Consider the following 10,237-nt stretch of genomic DNA (forward strand, 5'->3'; position numbering starts at 1 on the left):
AAGCTGGTGGGTTGCTGTAATACCGTGACAATAAATGTTTAAAGAAGCAAGAAATCAGTGAAATGTACGTAAAACATAAAATGACTATTTCTGCTATTCCTTCTGGTACATGAGAGGTTTCTTTTTGTGTAGGAGGGCCAACACAAAGCCCAGGTATATCTGAAGTGCTGTTTTTGTGCTAGGGAGCTGAAATTAATCGGAATATGTAGAGGGTTTAAATAGCAAGGGTACCTGTGTGACATTTGGTATTGCTGCATCCTTTCCACAAAGGCAACTTTTCATAAAGCCAAAACATGGCAAATCTCTATTCTGTTCACAAATGGCACAAGATATAGTCGATGGGGAACTCTGATGCATAGGGTATTGCCCTTTCTCCATTAGACTAACTTGGACAGAGAATCACACAACAGAAAGAAAATTACATTTACAATACAAAATAAGGCATTTGTGTTGGCAGACGGAGCTACCGAAGCATTTGTTGAAAACAGAACTAGGTAGAATGTTCTGCTGCCCACTGGTCATCTCTAAACTCTGAAAAAATTATTAAGGAGGCCCCCTCTAGGTAGTTGTCTGGGACTAGAGGGAATATATGTAAGAAATATGGGATGTCCCACGTTTACAGATCCACAGGACCTGTTGTCCAATAGGACAATTCTGTGTGTGTGTGAGTGTAGGGCGATCTAGCGCGGATTTGGCAGCAATATGCAACTAGTATTTGATATACTCCTAGTTAAAAAAACATAAAAACATAAAGTGCTTCAGATATAGGGTGACACTAATCCGAACTAATGCAAATGCAAAATAAATTCAAAATAAATTCTGGTGGAAAAAGTGCAAGTTTATTCTTTTGGTACAAATTAAAACGGATCGTGGTATTAAAAACAGCAGTAAAAACAAGCATGGATATCAATAAACATAATGTTATACAAATAAATTCAAAGAATTAAAAAAAAAATTGGATACATAACATCAAGAATCGAAGATTTAAGTCGACGCGGCGTTTCGGTTTTCCTTATAAGACACCTTCTTCAGGACCGATTCTAAAAGGTTATTTAAAAACATGAAGTTACCCACTGTTTATTGATTTATACATTATACACATTTAAAAACTTTATTACTATTCCTACCAGTTAGCTTAATATCACCCTAGCCTTAGGCATTTGTACAATTTTAGTGGGAGGCATGATATTGTATTAGTCTACCACAAACTTTCTTAGGGCCATAGTTTTTAGGTCCATCTCTGTACAAGTTATACACATCAAAAAATTGACACATTGCATGATGTCCTAAATTATTGCTCCAAATCCACACTAGTGCCCCTCACAGTTATACACTATTCAAAGGTTCAAGATTGTAAATTCGAAATTCGAGACAGGGACTCATATGGAAGATGTCCCTACCAGTCATTTGTATATTTTACAACTGGGGTTTAGAAAAGCTTATTGATTTAAATGGCCCGGTTAGGTCACCTTACCTTAAGACACTGGTCTTTCTGTTTTGATCCACTTCTATTAATATCAGTGGAATGTGGTGCCCCAGTCTTGTACGATCTGTTGGCATCAGTTAGATTTGTTCTGAGGCAGGCTATCTGTTTGAGGGAAACAAGGTGTTTCATTCTTTCTTGTCCCTTATGGATCCCATCTATACTGGTTATTAGAAAAAAGGGTACTTGGTATACCTTATTTCATTAGATGTCAGGCTTTCCACACTGTGCGAGAGAGCCACCGTTATGTTCTGTAATGTAGAGTTTCCTTTAAAACAAATTGTTGGGTAAATTACTCTGATGTTTGGGAAGTCCCTATAAGAAGACGTGGTGTTGCACTCTGTAACTCAACAAACATACACTCACCGATTGTTATGGCGTCAAACCGCTGCAGTTGGAGACTCTGTGTACACCTGAGGCGGAAAGCCGGGTGTTAGGCGATCTGTGTGATTTTTAACTTTTATTTGAAACCCTTATTAAAGAACTTGATTTGCGCCGTATTTTACTCAGAATCCAGCAATCCCCTCACATTGGGTAACTTCCTACACTGACCCCTGAGTTAAGAGTGGTTCGTGGTGGCCATATTGAGGGAACAAGTAAGTCTCACCGCTCTAGCGCTGTAACTATAAAAGGAGGCAGCGCGATACCTCGCGAGACTCTGTGTACACCTGAGGCAGAAAGCCGGGTGTTAGGCGATCTGTGCGATTTTTAACTTTTATTTGAAACCCTTATTAAAGAACTTGATTTGCGCCGTATTTTACTCAGAATCCAGCAATCCCCTCACATTGGGTAACTTCCTACACTGACCCCTGAGTTAAGAGTGGTTCGTGGCAGCCATATTGAGGGAACAAGTAAGTCTCAGCGCTCTAGCGCTGTAACTATAAAAGGAGGCAGCGCGATACCTCGCGAGACTCTGTGTACACCTGAGGCGGAAAGCCGGGTGTTAGGCAATCTGTGTGATTTTTTACTTTTATTTGAAACCCTTATTAAAGAACTTGATTTGCGCCGTATTTTACTCAGAATCCAGCAATCCCCTCATATTGGGTAACTTCCTACACTGACCCCTGAGTTAAGAGTGGTTCGTGGCGGCCATATTGAGGGAACAAGTAAGTCTCAGCGCTCTTGCGCTGTAACTATAAAAGGAGGCAGCGCGATACCTCGCGAGACTCTGTGTACACCTGAGGCGGAAAGCCGGGTGTTAGGCGATCTGTGTGATTTTTAACTTTTATTTGAAACCCTTATTAAAGAACTTGATTTGCGCCGTATTTTACTCAGAATCCAGCAATCCCCTCACATTGGGTAACTTCCTACACTGACCCCTGAGTTAAGAGTGGTTCGTGGCGGCCATATTGAGGGAACAAGTAAGTCTCAGCGCTCTAGCGCTGTAACTATAAAAGGAGGCAGCGCGATACCTCGCGAGACTCTGTGTACACCTGAGGCGGAAAGCCGGGTGTTAGGCTATCTGTGTGATTTTTAACTTTTATTTGAAACCCTTATTAAAGAACTTGATTTGCGCCGTATTTTACTCTGAATCCAGCAATCCCCTCACATTGGGTAACTTCCTACACTGACCCCTGAGTTAAGAGTGGTTCGTGGCGGCCATATTGAGGGAACAAGTAAGTCTCAGCGCTCTAGCGCTGTAACTATAAAAGGAGGCAGTGCGATACCTCGCGAGACTCTGTGTACACCTGAGGCGGAAAGCCGGGTGTTAGGCGATCTGTGTGATTTTTAACTTTTATTTGAAACCCTTATTAAAGAACTTGATTTGCGTCGTATTTTACTCAGAATCCAGCAATCCCCTCACATTGGGTAACTTCCTACACTGACCCCTGAGTTAAGAGTGGTTCGTGGCGGCCATATTGAGGGAACAAGTAAGTCTCAGCGCTCTAGCGCTGTAACTTTAAAAGGAGATGATCACTCCTCCGCGCAGCGGACGCGAGCAGCGGCGCCAACATCGCGCCGAAGTCAAGCCTAAGTCCTGCCCGTCTGCGCCCGTCCGCGCTGAGACCGGGCCTAGGGCCAGAAATTCTGCGCTGGCAACTACTTATGCCTCTCCTTCTAAGAACTTTATTCTATCCTTGAATACTCACTCTGTGCATTGTCCCCAAGCTCTTGCAGTAGATAAGTGGGCAGGTCCCATAGGTTGTCAACATTGTAAACAAAATATTGTACCTTTCATAAAACAACAGATTAAAGACACTGAGAGGACTCTTAGGGGAGGTCTTATAAACGCCCGATCAATGTGCAAGAATACTCAACACATATATGATCTAATTACGGAAAAACAACTAGACTGTTTATTTGTAACAGAGACATGGCTTAAGGATTGGTCTAATCCTGACATCGTCCTGGCTCTACCCCCGGGATTCTCCATACAGAGGCTGGATAGACCCCATCAGCGGGGAGGAGGGCTGGCAATAATCCATCGGGACTCCCTTAAATGCACAACTATGGAATTACCAGGCATAAAAGGAGCAGAATGTCTTGGTTTCAATCTTCAAGTCCATGACTCTTTCACTGCTTCAGGGATGTTAATATACCGACCCCCTGAACAATCAACCCAGTTTCTGGAAAGTATAGGAGAGCTACTTGCGAGTCTGATTGTGCGATTCGCAAATTTTACGTTGCTAGGAGATATAAATATCCATCTGGATAACATTAGTGACCCTAACACACTGTGTTTTAAAGAAATCCTACAGATTTTAGGATTGACAATTCAAACTGTAGAGCCAACTCACACAGCTGGACATATCCTGGACTGTATTTGCTCTAATCTAAATACAATTAAAGTGGATTCACCGCAAACCCAAACATGGTCAGACCATAAGTTTATAGGTTTCAACTTTAAAGTTGACAATAAAAAGGAAATTAAACTAACTTCAGGTAATACAAAATCAACCCCCTGCTGGGGGAAAATAATAGAACACCCAGATCTGAAAAGTTGGGTGGAAGTAGAAAAACCAAATATATCAGGGCATACGATCACCGACAATGAACACTATGAGGGCTGGATGAGAACTATTGGGGAAAGATTGAAAACTCGTGCACCAAAATCTAAAACTACCCAAGGGAAAAAATCCGCCCCCTGGTACACAAGCTCACTAAAAAGTACATTGAGAGAAGTGAGAGTACTAGAGCGTAAGTGGCGTCGCCACTATAAGAGTGACGACCGGGAAAGATACAAAAAGGCCAGGAGAAATTACCATATCTCAATCAAACTTGCCAAAACAAGCCACTACACAAAACTGATTGAATCTACGAATAATAAGCAAAAAGAGATATTCAAAATTGTCAACAGTTTTAGGAAACCTAAAATACTGTCCCAAGAAATTCCGCCATCCCAGTCTCTCTGCAATGAAATCGCAGTTTACTTTGAACATAAAATCACCAATTTCACAAAAGATTTCCCACAGGTTAATCAGGAAGAGCTAGAAGAAGATTTCAAAGCTCTAAAGGAAAGATCGGGTACCACAACTTGGGAAAGCTTTGCCATGATTAGCCCTGTGGAATCCTCCCAGGCTATGGCCAGACTGAATTCAGGTTCCCCTTTTGATCCTTGCCCCCCGCTGCTACTAAAGGTCAAAAAAGACGAAGTTAATCCATTGATTAACTCCATACTCAACTCCTCACTCCAAACAGGAGATATTCCTACATGCTGGAAGGTCGCAGCAGTTAGACCGCTCCAGAAGAAAGCCACTCAAGACCCCACAGTATTATCAAATGTGCGGCCTATTTCGCTGCTCCCAGCAGTATGCAAACTTGCAGAGACCTGTGTTAACAAACAGCTCACAACATACCTGGAGTGTAATAATCTTCTCCATCCAAATCAGGCTGGCTTCAGGTCCCAGCATTCGACTGAATCTGCTCTCTTATTCTCTACTGAAACAATTAGAGCTGCTTTGGATCAGGGCAAAAGAGCAGTCCTGATCCTGTTAGACTTATCTGCAGCCTTCGACACGGTGTCCCACAATATCTTGATACATCGCCTTAGGACAGTGGGCATAGTGGGCACCGTGTTGAAATGGTTTAACAACTTTTTGAGACAAAGAAAGCAGAGTACTATGCTGGGGCAGTACTGTTCAGAAGAAAGGGAAGTCCAGTCTGGGGTACCTCAGGGCTCCAGTCTGAGCCCCATTTTATTTCATCTGTATATGGTCCCACTGATGGAGCTCATCTCTTCCTTCGCCATCAGCTCTATAGCATACGCCGATGACACCCAACTTGTCCTAATTTTGGATGAGGATGCGGCTATTGCCGAATGTTCTTTGAGAAACTGTTTGAAGGCCACCTTCGAGTGGATGAACAGGAATCATCTGAGATGTAACACCGCAAAGACTGAAATCTTACCCTTTGGCAAAAATAACCCGTTCTCCCCCCAAACTTGCTGGCCGATAGAGGCTGAGGCGCCGCCTAATACCATCATGGCGGCTCGAAATCTAGGAATCAAATTTGACGAGACATTAACCTTCAAACAACAGGCTAGTGAAGTAGCAGGATCGTGTTTTAATGTAATAAAAGGCCTCAAAAAATTCTTTACCTTTCTTCCCCTGTCAGCCAGACGAACGGTAGCAGTGGCATTAATTACATCCAGGTTGGATTATTGTAATAGTTTATATGCTGGGGCAAATAAAGCAGTTCTACATAAACTACAAATGGTCCAACATGCTGCAGCAAGATTAGTGCTGAAAATGCCTAGGAAAAGCTCAGCCTCTACAGCACTCGATATGCTACACTGGCTCCCCATCCAAAAGCGGATCCTATTTAAGATCCTAATGATAACTTTTAGGGCCTTCCACAAACAAGGACCACAATATCTGTCTAAAAATTTCATCCGCAGAGGAGCTTAGCGCGCACCCAAGATGGTTGCGTGAGCTCAGAGCTCCCGGACCTTCGCCACCTCCACCGATCATCCTGCACCTTATCCTGATTTAGACGACGGGTTTTTGTGGACGAGACCTTGCTGATCATTTATCCGTTTCCGAATTACGATTTGGCCCCTGGAAACCGCAGATATGGACTTTTGATCATTTTTGGCCTGCTCCATGGTACTGCCCCGGGATTGCTTCTTCTGCCAGCCGGGTGGTAATTGAATAACATCGGCCCATGCGAGTCTCCCTTGCCCGGTCTTCTACTTTCAGTTTCGATTCTGGTGGTCTGCCCTCATTGACTTTGCCTTGGTCGCCTTGGTCTCCTACTTCTTTCTACTGCCAAGTTATCGTTTGGCGATCCGGACTTACACTGCTCTTGATTAGTGGCTGGCCCTCGACCTATTCTCCGATTTGTTGCGGGCGCATCGAGTGTAGCCATTTTTACCAGGTCTCAGAATACCCTCCGGGGCGCACGACCTAAAATGGCCACCAAGCCCGAGGTGGAGAGACGCAAGACTAGACCGGCAACTCGAGGAGGTCCTGTGCAGTCCAACGTTATGGATCGATATACCCTCACAAAGGGCTCTCCGAGTGGCATAACCAAACCCCGGCCAACTTTGGGGATGAATCCCTGCTGGGTGAAGATCCGTCGTTGAAAGACGTCATGGGCGCCATTGCTGGGATGAAGGCCGCGCTGGGACAACAGTATGAGGCCCTGACCCACAAGCTGGACACGGTTGCTATAGATGTTACCCTGATTAGGGCGGACCTCGCAAAGACTAACGAGAAGGTCAAATCCCTTGACCTGAAGACATCTAGTCTTGTCGCCGACGTCTCTGAATTACAGACGGAGGTCGGTAATCTGAGATCCGCCCGTGACCACCTCTCTCGACGCCTGGACGATTTTGAAGGCCGCGCACGACGGAACAACGTCCGGTTGGTCGGTGTCCCGGAGAAGACGGAATCGTCAGCAGTAGACCTACTGGTGGAGGACCTTGTCCTGAATCATCTAGCGCCCAAGGGACTGAGCAAGTTTTTTGCAGTGGAACGGGCCCACCGAATCCCGGGAGGCCCGCCCAAGCTGGGAGCTTCTCCGCGCCCCATCATTGCGCGGATCTTTAACTTTCGCGACAGAGATGCGATCCTGCAGGCTTCCCGCACATCGGGCCCTACGGAATATGGAAACGCCGCGGTCAGCTTCTACCCGGACTTCACCCAACAGGTTCAGAAGCAGCGATTGGGATTTCAGGGGGTGAAGAAGAGACTGAGGGACAGAGACATGAAATATGCCATGCTTTTCCCGGCTCGGTTGCGTGTGGTCTACAATGATAGAACATTTTTCTTTGACCATCCTGGAGCGGCTGGTGACTGGTTTGGACTCGTTGCCCCCGGGACGAGGGCAATTTGATCATTCGGAACACTCCGGTGGAGCGGAGGGCGGCCCGATGGAGCAGGAATAGGGAGCGCAGCGGCTCCTGGACTAACGTATTGACTTTCGGCAGTGGTTTGATGCTATGCTACTATTGTTCGCTACTGTGTTGTCTTAATGGGGTGTGGGTGGGAGTCGGTGAGTCTTCCTCCTCTGGGGTTCTTTTCGTAGATTAGTTGTATGTTAGAGCGACAGGCACACTGCAAGTTGGGGTGGCTCTTGAGTCTTACGCAGGGGTGCGGGGTGGGGGGGTATGATGTTGTTTTGGGGGTTGGAGGGTTTCGGTTTGTGTTTCTTTGTTTTATTCAAGGCATAGTGCTGTTTATCTTCTGTGTTGCAGTGTCGCGGCTGGTGTGGGGGGGGACCTGGGATGGATTCTGGGATGGGGGATAGGGGACTACGTATACTGTGTTGGAACGTACATGGGTTGGGTGACAGAATTAAACGGGGGGTGGTTTTACAGTTGCTACGACGCTTGTCTCCTGATGTTGTTTTGCTTCAAGAAACGCACTTGCTCGGTAATACGTGCCACGCCATGAATAGGCGTGGCTACCGTCTCACGACACACTCAGGTTTCACTTCTGGCTCCAGAGGGGTGGGCATTCTGGTTCGGACCTCCCTCCCTCTTGCCGTTGACGACATCATACTTGATGATAGTGGGCGATATGCCGCCATTGTAGGGCGCTGGGAGGGGAGGGTGATTACTTTGCTCTCGGTCTACATACCCCCAGGCCTTCAAACTACGACCTATGCTGATCTGGGAAAAGTGATCCTGGGAGTCCCCGAGGGTTTGCTTGTAGTAGGGGGGGATTTCAACTCAGTGGTGTCTGGGATGTATGATCGTTACCCTCCCCGTGTACTCGCTAAGTCTCAATCCTGGCTGGGGGACTTCCTGGAGGCGCTGGGGCTGACCGATTGCTGGCGCTTACATCATCCTGGGCAACAGCAGTATACTTTTCACTCTGGGGCCCATGGCAGCCTTTCGAGATTGGATTATGTTTTGATGCCCTCCTCCCAGGCCTCCCTCATAGGTGAGGTGAAACATCTTGCCAGGGGTATTTCGGATCACTCCCCACTATGGTTGGTTGTGAATGCACGTCTGGGATCGGAAGGTCGGGTTGCCCCGATCAACCCATGGTACCTCCGTGATCCTAAGATTGGACTGGAACTACTTAAAGCAATCGATCATTATTTTGCGGAAAATGTGGGTTCAGTATCCTCTTCTGTCTCCTTGTGGGAGGCGTATAAAGCTGTCATTCGGGGACAGGCCCTCTCATCGATTGGCAATGTTAAGAGATGTAGGCGTGAGGAGGTTGTCCGTCTTGAGACTGAACTTACCATTCTTGAGGGAGAATTGGACTCTGGGATTTCCCCTGAGAGGCTGCACTTGTTGGATCTGAAACAGTATGAATATAGAGCACTAGTGACTGACGCAGCGAAGGAGATGGGTCGTGAACAGCAGGGGCGTCTGTATGATGTGGGAGATAAGGCTGGGAAATTGCTTGCTTGGTTGGATAGGAGAGAATGCGCGAGTCGAGTTGTTCCTGTCATAGTTGATTTGAATGGTGACAGTATCACTGACCCTGCTGGAATCGTTGCGCGGTTTGCCGATTATTTTCGGGTGGTGTACTCCCCTGTGTCCGATAGACCTGAGCAGGACTCCCACTTGCTTCTACGCGATATCTCGCTGCCATGCTTGTCTGGCCCGGAGCGGGATCTGCTGGAAGCCCCGCCCACGGTTGATGAAATTGCGACCGCTATCCGCTCGATTCGCTCCGGGAAGGCCTCGGGCCCTAATGGACTCCCCATCGAGCTTTACAAGCTCCGTCCGGATGTACTGGCACCGTATCTGCGAGCGATGTTCTTGGAATCACTGGAGAAAGGGTCTCTTCCTCCCGATCAGAGATTGGCCTCCATAGTGGTTATCCATAAGGAGGGAAAGCCGCGTGACCGCTGCGAATCTTTCAGACCCATTTCTCTGATTAATGCTGAACCCAAAATCCTGGCCAAAGTTCTTGCTACTCGTTTGGTGTCTGTTATAGGTGATCTTGTTCACCCGGACCAGTCCGGATTTATACCACATCGCAATACGACGCTTAATCTTCGGCGCCTGCATGGCGTCCTTGCGCAAGCGGGGACTCTGCGGGAGTCGGCCATCTTGGCGTCTCTAGACGCCACCATGGCGTTTGATAAGCTTGAATGGCCTTATCTTTGGGCGGTCCTCTCTAAATTCGGTTTTGGGCCCACCTTTGTTCGTTGGGTACAGTTGCTTTATGCTGACCCTTTAGCCCAGGTAGTGGTGAATAGGCGTGTTTCGACCTCCTTTGCGCTTGGCAGGGGTACGCGTCAGGGCTGTCCTCTGTCCCCACTTTTGTTTGCCCTTGCTTTGGAGCCACTGGCGGCTTGGTTGAGATGGGAACCATCCTTGAAAGGTATTAGATGGTCTCCGGAATTTGA

At 46.8% G+C, this 10,237-nt stretch overlaps 1 long non-coding RNA gene across 1 annotated transcript; it reads right to left on the bottom strand.

Moving 5' to 3' along the window:
• Positions 1 to 842: 842 nt before the first annotated feature.
• Positions 843 to 1,881, bottom strand: LOC144774060 (uncharacterized). The gene is made up of 3 exons (XR_013600091.1): positions 1,850 to 1,881; positions 1,679 to 1,751; positions 843 to 1,588 (listed from the first exon to the last, which is right to left on the bottom strand). It is a non-coding gene; the product is annotated as an uncharacterized LOC144774060 (long non-coding RNA).
• Positions 1,882 to 10,237: the final 8,356 nt, after the last annotated feature.

This window comes from Lissotriton helveticus, chromosome 1_1, assembly GCF_964261635.1.
Source record: "Lissotriton helveticus chromosome 1_1, aLisHel1.1, whole genome shotgun sequence".
NCBI classification, from domain to species: Eukaryota; Metazoa; Chordata; class Amphibia; order Caudata; family Salamandridae; genus Lissotriton; species Lissotriton helveticus.